A 14,840-nucleotide genomic window follows, 5' to 3' on the forward strand; every position below is an offset into this window, starting at 1 on the left:
CAGTCGTTAATTATGTCACACTGCCATCGTATTCATATATAAATTACACTACCTTCTGATAACGTCGTCTGTACTCACTAACATGTCATTCTGAAATAATAATCACTGGCTGTAATGCAATATATCACTTGTTTCATGTCAACGACTCCCAACACTGGTTAACTGCACCATATCTCCCACTTTAAGTCATTGATACACGTCACTGGTTGACTGCATCATATCTCCCACTTCAAGTCATCGATACCCGTCACTAGTTGACTGTACCATATCTCCCACTTCAAGTCATCGATACAAGTCACTGGTTGACTGTATCATATCTCCCACTTCATGTCATCAAAACCCGTCACTGGTTGACTGTACCGTATCTCCCACTTTAAGTCATCGATACCCGTCACTAGTTGACTGTACCATATCTCCCACATTAAGTCATTGATACCCATCACTGGTTGACTGTACCATATCTCCAACTTCAAGTCATCGATACCCGTCACTGGTTGACTGTACCATATCTCCCACTTCAAGTCATCGATACCCGTCACTGGTTGACTGTACCATATCTCCCACTTCAAGTCATTGATACCCATCACTGGTTGACTGTACCATAACTCCCAATTTAAGTCATCGATACCCATCACTGGTTGACTGTACCATATCTCCCACTTCAGGTCATCATTACCCGTCACTGTTTGACTGCTCTATATCTCCAACATGAAGTCATCAATACCCATCACTAGTTGACTGTACCATATCTACCACTTCAAGTCATCGATACCCATCACTGGTTGACTGTACCATATGTCCCACTTCAAGTCATTGATACAAATTACTATTTGACTGTACCATATCTTCCACTTCAGGTCATTTGTTATCCATCACTGGTTGTCTGCTCTATATCTCCCACTTTAAGTCATCAATGCCTATCACTGGTTGACTGTACCATATCTCCCACTTCAAGTCATCGATACCCATCACTGGTTGACTGCACCATATCTCCCTCTTCAAGTCATCGATGCCCATCACTGGTTGACTGTACCATATCTATCACTTCAAGTCATCGATACCCGTCACTGGTTGACTGTACCATATCTCCCACTTCAAGTCATCGATACCCGTCACTGGTTGACTGTACCATATCTCCCACAGCAAGTCATTGATACCCGTCACTGGTTGACTGCACCATATCTCCTAATTTAAGTCATCGATACCCATCACCGGTTGACTGTACCATATCTCCCACTTCAAGTCATCGACATCAGTCACTGGTTGACTGTACCATATCTCCCACTTCAGGTCATCGATACCCACCACTAGTTAACTGTACCATATCGCCCACTTCAAGTCATTGATACCCTTCATTGGTTGACTGTACCACATCTCCCACTTCAAGTCATCAATATCAGTCACTGGTTGACTTACCATATCTCCCACTTCAGGTCATCGATACCCATCACTAGTTGACTGTACCATATCGCCCACTTCAAGTCATCGATACCAGTCACTGGTTGACTGTACCATATCTCCCACTTCAAGTCATCGATACCCATCACTGGTTGACTGCACCATATCTCCCTCTTCAAGTCATCGATGCCCATCACTGGTTGACTGTACCATATCTATCACTTCAAGTCATCGATACCCGTCACTGGTTGACTGTACCATATCTCCCACTTCAAGTCATCGATACCCGTTACTGGTTGACTGTACCATATCTCCTGCTTTAAGTCATCAATACCCGTCACTAGTTGACTGTACCATATTTCCCACTTCAAGTCATTGATACCCATCACTGGTTGACTGTACCATATCTCCCACTTCAAGTCATTGATAGCAGTCACCGGTTGACTGCACGATATCTCCCACTTCTAGTCATCGATACCTGTCACTGGTTGACTGTACCATATCTCACACTTCAAGTCATCAATATAAGTCACTGGTTGATTGTACCATATCTCCCACTTCTGGTCATCGATGCCCATCTCTAGTTGACAGTACCATATCGCCCACTTCAAGTCATCGATACCCATCACTGGTTGACTGCACCATATATCCCACTTCAAGTCATCGATACCCTTCACTGGTTGACTGTACCATATCTCCCACTTCAAGTCATCGTTATCAGTCACTGGTTGACTGTACCATATCTCCCACTTCAGGTCTTCAATACCCATCACTAGTTGACTGTACCATATCGCCCATTTCAAGTCATCAATACCTGTCTCTGGTTGACTGTACCATATCTCCCACTTCAAGTCATCGATATCAGTCACTGGTTGATTGTACCACATGTCCCACTTCAGGTCATCGATACCCATCACTAGTTGACTGTGCCATATCTCCCACTTCAAGTCATCGATACCCATCACTGGTTGACTGCACTATATCTCCCAATTTAATTCATCGATACCCATCACTGGTTGACTGCACCATATCTCCCACTTCAATTCATCGATACCCGTCACTGGTTGACTGTACCATATCTCCCACTTTAAGTCATCGATACCCGTCACTGGTTGACTGTACCATATCTCCCACTTCAGGTCATCGATACCCGTCACTGGTTGACTGTACCATATCTCCCACTTTAAGTCACCGATACCCATCACTGGTTGACTGTACCATATCTCAGACTTTAAGTCATCAATACCCGTCACTTTTTGATTGTACCATATCTCCCACTTCAAGTCATTGATACCCATCACTGGTTGACTACACTATATCTCCCACTTTAATTCATCGATACCCATCACTGGTTGACTGCACCATATCTCCCACTTCAATTCATCGATACCCTTCACTGGTTGACTGTACCATATCTCCCACTTCAAGTCATCGTTATCAGTCACTGGTTGACTGTACAATATCTCCCACTTCAGGTCATCAATACCCATCACTAGTTGACTGTACCATATCGCCCATTTCAAGTCATCAATACCCGTCACTGGTTGACTGCACCATATCTCCCACTTCAAGTCATCGATACCCATAACTGGTTGACTGTACCGTAACTCCCACTTCAGGTCATCGATACCCATCACTGGTTGACTGTACCATATCTCCCACTTCAAGTCATCGATACCCATTACTGGTTGACTATACCATATCTCCCACTTCAGGTCATCGATACCCGTCACTGGTTGACTGTACCATATCTCCCACTTTAAGTCATCGATACACGTCACTGGTTGACTGTACCATATCTCCCACTTCAAGTCATTGATACCAGTCACTGGCTGACTGTACCATATCTCCCACTTCAGGTCATCGTTTCCCGTCACTGGTTGACTGTACCATATCTCCCACAACAAGTCATTGATACCCTTCACTGGTTGACTGTACCACATCTCCCACTTCAAGTCATCAATATCAGTCACTGGTTGACTTACCATATCTCCCACTTCAGGTCATCGATACCCATCACTAGTTGACTGTACCATATCGCCCACTTCAAGTCATCGATACCAGTCACTGGTTGACTGTACCATATCTCCCTCTTCAAGTCATCGTTATCAGTCACTGGTTGACTGTACCATATCTCCCACTTCAGGTCATCGATACCCATCACTAGTTGACTGTACCATATCTATCACTTCAAGTCATCGATGCCCATCACTGGTTGACTGTACCATATCTATCACTTCAAGTCATCGATACCCGTCACTGGTTGACTGTACCATATCTCCCACTTCAAGTCATCGATACCCGTTACTGGTTGACTGTACCATATCTCCTGCTTTAAGTCATCAATACTCGTCACTAGTTGACTGTACCATATTTCCCACTTCAAGTCATTGATACCCATCACTGGTTGACTGTACCATATCTCCCACTTCAAGTCATTGATAGCAGTCACCGGTTGACTGTACCATATCTCCCACTTCAGGTCATCATTACCCGTCACTGGTTGACTGCACTATATCTCCCACTCCAAGTCATCGATACCCATCACTGGTTGACTGCACCATATCTCCCACTTCAAGTCATTGATACCCGTCACTGTTGACTGTACCATATCTCCCACATCAAGTCATCGTTATCAGTTACTGGTTGACTGTACCATATCTCCCACTTCAGGTCATCGATACCCGTCACTGGTTGACTGTACCATATCTCCCACTTCAAGTCATCGTTATCAGTCACTGGTTGACTGTACCATATCTCCCACTTCAGGTCATCGATATCCATCACTAGTCGACTGTACCATATCGCCCATTTCAAGTCATCGATACCTGTCACTGGTTGACTGCATGATATCTCCCACTTCTAGTCATCGATACCTGTCACTGGTTGACTGTACCATATCTTCCACTTCAAGTCATCGATATAAATCACTGGTTGATTGTAAAATATCTCCCACTTCTGGTCATCGATGCCCATCACTAGTTGACTGTACTATATCGCCCACTTCAAGTCATCGATACCCATCACTGGTTGACTGCACCATATCTCCCACTTCAAGTCATCGATACCCTTCACTGGTTGACTGTACCTTATCTCCCACTTCAAGTCATCGTTATCAGTCACTGGTTGACTGTACCATATCTCCCACCTCAGATCATCAATACCCATTACTAGTTGACTGTACCATATTGCCCATTTCAAGTCATCAATACCCGTCACTGGTTGACTACACCATATCTCCCACTTCAAGTCATCGATACCCATCACTGGTTGACTGTACCATATCTCCCACTTCAGGTCATCGATACCCGTCACTGGTTGACTGTACCATATCTCCCACTTCAAGTCATCGTTATCAGTCACTGGTTGACTGTACCATATCTCCCACTTCAGGTCATCGATACCCATCACTAGTCGACTGTATCATATCGCCCATTTCAAGTCATCGATACCTGTCACTGGTTGACTGCACGATATCTCCCACTTCTAGTCATCGATACCTGTCACTGGTTGACTGTACCATATCTCCCACTTCAAGTCATCGATATAAATCACTGGTTGATTGTACCATATCTCCCACTTCTGGTCATCGATGCACATCACTAGTTGACTGTACTATATCGCCCACTTCAAGTCATCGATACCCATCACTGGTTGACTGCACCATATCTCCCACTTCAAGATATCGATACCCTTCACTGGTTGACTGTACCATATCTCCCACTTCAAGTCATCGTTATCAGTCACTGGTTGACTGTACCATATCTCCCACTTCAGATCATCAATACCCATCACTAGTTGACTGTACCATATCGCCCATTTCAAGTCATCAATACCCGTCACTGGTTGACTACACCATATCTCCCACTTCAAGTCATCGATACCCATTACTGGTTGACTGTACTGTAACTCCCACTTCAGGTCATCGATACCTGTCACTGGTTGACTGTACCATATCTCCCACTTCAAGTCATTGATACCAGTCACTGGTTGACTGTACCATATCTCCCATTTAAGGTCATCGTTACCCGTCACTGGTTGACTGCTCTATATCTCCCACTTTAAGTCATCGATACCCATCACTGGTTGACTGCACCATATCTTCCACTTCAATTCATCGATACCAGTCACTGGTTGACTGTACCATATCTCCCACTTCAGGTCATCGATACCCATCACTAGTTGATTTTACCATATTACCCACTTCAAGTCATCGATAAACGTCACTGGTTGACTGCACCATATCTCCCACTTCAAGTCATCGCTACCCGTCACTTTTTGACTGTACCATATCTCCCACTTTAAGTCATCGATACCCATCACTGGTTGACTGCACCATATCTTCCACTTCAAGTCATCGATATCCTTTACTGGTTGACTGTACCATATCTCCCACTTCAGGTCATCGATACCCATCACTAGTCGACTGCACGATATCGCCCATTTCAAGACATCGATACCTGTCACTGGTTGACTGCACGATATCTCCCACTTCTAGTCATCGATACCTGTCACTGGTTGACTGTACCATATCTCACACTTCAAGTCATCAATATAAGTCACTGGTTGATTGTACCATATCTCCCACTTCTGGTCATCGATGCCCATCTCTAGTTGACAGTACCATATCGCCCACTTCAAGTCATCGATACCCATCACTGGTTGACTGCACCATATATCCCACTTCAAGTCATCGATACCCTTCACTGGTTGACTGTACCATATCTCCCACTTCAAGTCATCAATACCCATCACTAGTTGACTGTACCATATCGCCCATTTCAAGTCATCAATACCTGTCTCTGGTTGACTGTACCATATCTCCCACTTCAAGTCATCGATATCAGTCACTGGTTGATTGTACCACATGTCCCACTTCAGGTCATCGATACCCATCACTAGTTGACTGTGCCATATCTCCCACTTCAAGTCATCGATACCCATCACTGGTTGACTGCACCATATCTCCCACTTCAATTCATCGATACCCGTCACTGGTTGACTGTACCATATCTCCCACTTTAAGTCATCGATACCCATCACTGGTTGACTGTACCATATCTCCCACTTTAAGTCACCGATACCCATCACTGGTTGACTGTACCATATCTCAGACTTTAAGTCATCAATACCCGTCACTTTTTGACTGTACCATATCTCCCACTTCAAGTCATCGATACCCATCACTGGTTGACTGCACTATATCTCCCACTTTAATTCATCGATACCCATCACTGGTTGACTGCACCATATCTCCCACTTCAATTCATCGGTACCCTTCACTGGTTGACTGTACCATATCTCGCACTTCAAGTCATCGTTATCAGTCACTGGTTGACTGTACAATATCTTCCACTTCAGGTCATCAATACCCATCACTAGTTGACTGTACTATATCGCCCATTTCAAGTCATCAATACCCGTCACTGGTTGACGGCACCATATCTCCCACTTCAAGTCATCGATACCCATCACTGGTTGACTGTACCATAACTCCCACTTCAGGTCATCGATACCCATCACTGGTTGACTGTACCATATCTCGCACTTCAAGTCATCGATACCCATTACTGGTTGACTGTACCATATCTCCCACTTCAGGTCATCGATACCCGTCACTGGTTGACTGTACCATATCTCCCACTTTAAGTCATCGATACACGTCACTGGTTGACTGTACCGTATCTCCCACTTCAAGTCATTGATACCAGTCACTGGTTGACTGTACCATATCTCCCACTTCAGGTCATCGTTTCCCGTCACTGTTTGACTGCTCAATATCTCCCACTTTAAGTCATCAATACCCATCACTGGTTGACTGCACCATATCTTCCACTTCAATTCATCGATACCCGTCACTGGTTGACTGTACAATATCTCCCACATCAAGTCATCAATATCAGTCACTGGTTGACTGTACCATATCGCCCATTTCAAGTCATCGATACCTGTCACTGGTTGACTGTACCATATCTCCCACTTTAAGTCATCGATACACGTCACTGGTTGACTGTACCATATCTCCCACTTCAGGTCATCGATACCCGTCACTAGTTGACTGTACCACATCGCCCACTTCAAGTCATCAATACCAGTCACTGGTTGACTGTACCATATCTCCCACTTCAAGTCATCGTTATCAGTCACTGGTTGACTGTACCATATCTCCCACTTCAAGTCATCGATACCCTTCACTGGTTGACTGTACCATATCTCCCACTTCAAGTCATCGTTATCAGTCACTGGTTGACTGTACAATATCTCCCACTTCAGGTCATCAATACCCATCACTAGTTGACTGTACCATATCGCCCATTTCAAGTCATCAATACCCGTCACTGGTTGACTGCACCATATCTCCCACTTCAAGTCATCGATACCCATCACTGGTTGACTGTACCGTAACTCCCACTTCAGGTCATCGATACCCATCACTGGTTGACTGTACCATATCTCCCACTTCAAGTCATCGATACCCATTACTGGTTGACTGTACCATATCTCCCACTTCAGGTCATCGATACCCGTCACTGGTTGACTGTACCATATCTCCCACTTTAAGTCATCGATACACGTCACTGGTTGACTGTACCATATCTCCCACTTCAAGTCATTGATACCAGTCACTGGTTGACTGTACCATATCTCCCACTTCAGGTCATCGTTACCCGTCACTGGTTGACTGCTCAATATCTCCCACTTTAAGTCATCGATACCCATCACTGGTTGACTGCACCATATCTTCCACTTCAAGTCATCGATACCCTTTACTGGTTGACTGTACCATATCTCCCACTTCAGGTCATCGATACCCGTCACTGGTTGACTGTACCATATCTCCCACTTTAAGTCATCGATACACGTCACTGGTTGACTGTACCATATCTCCCACTTCAATTCATCGATACCCGTCACTGGTTGACTGTACAATATCTCCCACTTCAAGTCATCGTTATCAGTCACTGGTTGACTGTACCATATCTCCCACTTCAGGTCATCGATACCCATCACTAGTTGACTTTACCATATCTCCCACTTCAGGTCATCATTACCCGTCACTGGTTGACAGTACCATATCTCCCACTTCAAGTCATCGTTATCAGTCACTGGGTGACTGTACCATATCTCCCACTTCAGGTCATCGATACCTGTCACTGGTTGACTGTACCATATCTCACACTTCAAGTCATCGATATAAGTCACTGGTTGATTGTACCATATCTCCCACTTTTGGTCATCGATGCCCATCACTAGTTGACTGTACCATATCGCCCACTTCAAGTCATTGATACCCATCACTGGTTGACTGCACCATATCTCCCACTTCAAGTCATCAATACCCTTCACTGGTTGACTGTACCATATCTCCCACTTCAAGTCATCGTTATCAGTCACTGGTTGACTGTACCATATCTCCCACTTCAGGTCATCAATACCCATCACTAGTTGACTGTACCATATCGCCCATTTCAAGTCATCAATACCCGTCACTGGTTGACTGCACCATATCTCCCATTTCAAGTCATCGATACCCATCACTGGTTGACTGTACCGTAACTCCCACTTCAGGTCATTGATACCCATCACTGGTTGACTGTACCATATCTCCCACTTCAAGTCATCGATACCCGTCACTGGTTGACTGTACCATATCTCCCACTTCAGGTCATCGATACCCGTCACTGGTTGACTGTACCATATCTCCCACTTTAAGTCATTGATACCCCTCACTGGTTGACTGTACCATATCTCCTACTTTAAGTCATTGATACCTGTCACTGGTTGACAGTACCATATCTCCCACTTTAAGTCATCATTATCAGTCACTGGTTGACTGTACCATATCTCCCACTTCAGGTCATCGATACCCATCACTAGTCGACTGTACCATATCGCCCATTTCAAGTCATTGATACCTGTCACTGGTTGACTGCAGCATATCTCCCACTTCTAGTCATTGATACCTGTCACTGGTTGACAGTACCATATCGCCCACTTTAAGTCATCGATACCCATCACTGGTTGACTGCACCATATCTCCAACTTCAAGTCATCGATACCCTTCACTGGTTGACTGAACCATATCTCCCACTTCAAGTCATCGTTATCAGTCACTGGTTGACTGTACCATATCTCCCACTTCAGGTCATCAATACCCATCACTAGTTGACTGTACCATATCTCCCACTTTAAGTCATCAATACCCGTCTCTGGTTGACTGTACCATATCTCCCACTTCAAGTCATCGATATCAGTCACTGGTTGATTGTACCATATCTCCCACTTCAGGTCATCGATACCCATCACTAGTTGACTGTACCATATCTCCCACTTCAATTCATCGATACCCGTCACTGGTTGACTGTACCATATCTCCCACTTTAAGTCATCGATACCCGTCACTGGTTGACAGTACCATATCTCCCACTTCAGGTCATCGATACCCGTCACTGGTTGACTGTACCATATATCCCACTTTAAGTCACCGATACCCATCACTGGTTGACTGTACCATATCTCAGACTTTAAGTCATCAATACCCGTAACTGTTTGACTGTACCATATCTCCCACTTCAAGTCATCGCTACCCGTCACTTTTTGACTGTACCATATCTCCCACTTTTAGTCATCGATACCCGTCTCTGGTTGACTGTACCATATCTCCTACTTTAAGTCATTCATACCTGTCACTGGTTGACAGTACCATATCTCCCACTTCAAGTCATCGTTATCAGTCACTGGTTGACTGTACCATATCTCCCACTTCAGGTCATCGATACCCATCACTAGTCGACTGTACCATATCGCCCATTTCAAGTCATAGATACATGTCACTGGTTGACTGCAGCATATCTCCCACTTCTAGTCATCAATACCTGTCACTGGTTGACTGTACCATATCTCACACTTCAAGTCATCATTATCAGTCACTGGTTGACTGTACCATATCTCCCACTTCAGGTCATCGATACCCATCACTAGTCGACTGTACCATATCGCCCATTTCAAGTCATTGATACCTGTCACTGGTTGACTGCAGCATATCTCCCACTTCTAGTCATTGATACCTGTCACTGGTTGACAGTACCATATCGCCCACTTTAAGTCATCGATACCCATCACTGGTTGACTGCACCATATCTCCAACTTCAAGTCATCGATACCCTTCACTGGTTGACTGAACCATATCTCCCACTTCAAGTCATCGTTATCAGTCACTGGTTGACTGTACCATATCTCCCACTTCAGGTCATCAATACCCATCACTAGTTGACTGTACCATATCGCCCATTTCAAGTCATCAATACCCGTCTCTGGTTGACTGTACCATATCTCCCACTTCAAGTCATCGATATCAGTCACTGGTTGATTGTACCATATCTCCCACTTCTGGTCATCGATACCCAGCACTAGTTGACTGTACCATATCTCCCACTTCAAGTCATCGATACCCATCACTGGTTGACTACACCATATCTCCCACTTTAAGTCATCAATACCCGTCTCTGGTTGACTGTACCATATCTCCCACTTCAAGTCATCGATATCAGTCACTGGTTGATTGTACCATATCTCCCACTTCAGGTCATCGATACCCATCACTAGTTGACTGTACCATATCTCCCACTTCAATTCATCGATACCCGTCACTGGTTGACTGTACCATATCTCCCACTTTAAGTCATCGATACCCGTCACTGGTTGACTGTACCATATCTCCCTCTTCAGGTCATCGATACCCATCACTAGTTGACTGTACCACATCGCCCACTTCAAGTCATCAATACCAGTCACTGGTTGACTGTACCATATACTCCCACTTCAGGTCATCGATACCCATCACTAGTTGACTTTACCATATCTCCCACTTCAGGTCATCATTACCCGTCACTGGTTGATTGTACCATATCTCCCACTTCAAGTCATCGCTACCCGTCACTTTTTGACAGTACCATATCTCCCACTTCAGGTCATCGATACCCGTCACTGGTTGACTGTACCATATATCCCACTTTTAGTCACCGATACCCATCACTGGTTGACTGTACCATATCTCAGACTTTAAGTCATCAATACCCGTAACTGTTTGACTGTACCATATCTCCTACTTTAAGTCATTGATACCTGTCACTGGTTGACAGTACCATATCTCCCACTTCAAGTCATCGTTATCAGTCACTGGTTGACTGTACCATATCTCCCACTTCAGGTCATCGATACCCATCACTAGTCGACTGTAACATATCGCCCATTTCAAGTCATAGATACCTGTCACTGGTTGACTGCAGCATATCTCCCACTTCTAGTCATCGATACCTGTCACTGGTTGACTGTACCATATCTCACACTTCAAGTCATCATTATCAGTCACTGGTTGACTGTACCATATCTCCCACTTCAGGTCATCAATACCCATCACTAGTTGACTGTACCATATTGCCCATTTCAAGTCATCAATACCCGTCACTGGTTGACTGCACCATATCTCCCACTTCAAGTCATCGCTACCCGTCACTTTTTGACTGTACCATATCTCCCACTTTAAGTCATCGATACCCGTCTCTGGTTGACTGTACCATATCTCCTACTTTAAGTCATTGATACCTGTCACTGGTTGACAGTACCATATCTCCCACTTCAAGTCATCGTTATCAGTCACTGGTTGACTGTACCATATCTCCCACTTCAGGTCATCGATACCCATCACTAGTCGACTGTACCATATCGCCCATTTCAAGTCATATATACCTGTCACTGGTTGACTGCAGCATATCTCCCACTTCTAGTCATCGATACCTGTCACTGGTTGACTGTACCACATCTCACACTTCAAGTCATCATTATCAGTCACTGGTTGACTGTACCATATCTCCCACTTCAGGTCATCGATACCCATCACTAGTCGACTGTACCATATCGCCCATTTCAAGTCATTGATACCTGTCACTGGTTGACTGCAGCATATCTCCCACTTCTAGTCACTGGTTGACAGTACCATATCGCCCACTTTAAGTCATCGATACCCATCACTGGTTGACTGCACCATATCTCCAACTTCAAGTCATCGATACCCTTCACTGGTTGACTGAACCATATCTCCCACTTCAAGTCATCGTTATCAGTCACTGGTTGACTGTACCATATCTCCCACTTCAGGTCATCAATACCCATCACTAGTTGACTGTACCATATCGCCCATTTCAAGTCATCAATACCCGTCTCTGGTTGACTGTACCATATCTCCCACTTCAAGTCATCGATATCAGTCACTGGTTGATTGTACCATATCTCCCACTTCTGGTCATCGATACCCAGCACTAGTTGACTGTACCATATCTCCCACTTCAAGTCATCGATACCCATCACTGGTTGACTACACCATATCTCCCACTTTAAGTCATCAATACCCATCTCTGGTTGACTGTACCATATCTCCCACTTCAAGTCATCGATATCAGTCACTGGTTGATTGTACCATATCTCCCACTTCAGGTCATCGATACCCATCACTAGTTGACTGTACCATATCTCCCACTTCAATTCATCGATACCCGTCACTGGTTGACTGTACCATATCTCCCACTTTAAGTCATCGATACCCGTCACTGGTTGACAGTACCATATCTCCCACTTCAGGTCATCGATACCCGTCACTGGTTGACTGTACCATATATCCCACTTTAAGTCACTGATACCCATCACTGGTTGACTGTACCATATCTCAGACTTTAAGTCATCAATACCCATAACTGTTTGACTGTACCATATCTCCCACTTCAAGTCATCGCTACCCGTCACTTTTTGACTGTACCATATCTCCCACTTTAAGTCATCGATACCCGTCTCTGGTTGACTGTACCATATCTCCTACTTTAAGTCATTGATACCTGTCACTGGTTGGCTGTACCATATCTCCCACTTCAAGTCATCGTTATCAGTCACTGGTTGACTGTACCATATCTCCCACTTCAGGTCATCGATACCCATCACTAGTCGACTGTAACATATCGCCCATTTCAAGTCATAGATACCTGTCACTGGTTGACTGCAGCATATCTCCCACTTCTAGTCATCGATACCTGTCACTGGTTGACTGTACCATATCTCACACTTCAAGTCATCATTATCAGTCACTGGTTGACTGTACCATATCTCCCACTTCAGGTCATCAATACCCATCACTAGTTGACTGTACCATATTGCCCATTTCAAGTCATCAATACCCGTCACTGGTTGACTGCACCATATCTCCCACTTCAAGTCATCGATACCCATCACTGGTTGACTGTACCGTAACTCCCACTTCAGGTCATCGATACCCATCACTGGTTGACTGTACCATATCTCCCACTTCAAGTCATCGATACCCATTACTGGTTGACTGTACCATATCTCCCACTTCAGGTCATCGATACCCGTCACTGGTTGACTGTACCATATCTCCCACTTTAAGTCATCGATACCTGTCACTGGTTGACTGTACCATATCTCACACTTCAAGTCATCGATATAAGTCACTGCTTGATTGTACCATATCTCCCACTTCTGCTCATCGACGCCCATCACTAGTTGACTGTACCATATCGCCCACTTCAAGTCATCGATACCCATCACTGGTTGACTGCACCATATCTCCCACTTCAAGTCATCGATACCCTTCACTGGTTGACTGTACCATATCTCCCACTTCAAGTCATCGATACCCGTCATTGGTTGACTGTACCATACCTCCCTCTTTAAGTCATCGATACACGTCACTGGTTGACTGAACCATATCTCCCACTTCAAGTCATCGTTATCAGTCACTGGTTGACTGTACCATATCTCCCACTTCAGGTCATCAATACCCATCACTAGTTGACTGTACCATATCGCCCATTTCAAGTCATCAATACCCGTCTCTGGTTGACTGTACCATATCTCCCACTTCAAGTCATCGATATCAGTCACTGGTTGATTGTACCATATCTCCCACTTCTGGTCATCGATACCCAGCACTAGTTGACTGTACCATATCTCCCAATTCAAGTCATCGATACCCATCACTGGTTGACTACACCATATCTCCCACTTTAAGTCATCAATACCCGTCTCTGGTTGACTGTACCATATCTCCCACTTCAAGTCATCGATATCAGTCACTGGTTGATTGTACCATATCTCCCACTTCAGGTCATCGATACCCATCACTAGTTGACTGTACCATATCTCCCACTTCAATTCATCGATACCCGTCACTGGTTGACTGTACCATATCTCCCACTTTAAGTCATCGATACCCGTCACTGGTTGACTGTACCATATCTCCCTCTTCAGGTCATCGATACCCATCACTAGTTGACTGTACCACATCGCCCACTTCAAGTCATCAATACCAGTCACTGGTTGACTGTACCATATACTCCCACTTCAGGTCATCGATACCCATCACTAGTTGACTT

Source organism: Saccoglossus kowalevskii, chromosome 5 (genome assembly GCF_978046115.1).
Source record: "Saccoglossus kowalevskii chromosome 5, keSacKowa6.1, whole genome shotgun sequence".
NCBI classification, from domain to species: Eukaryota; Metazoa; Hemichordata; class Enteropneusta; family Harrimaniidae; genus Saccoglossus; species Saccoglossus kowalevskii.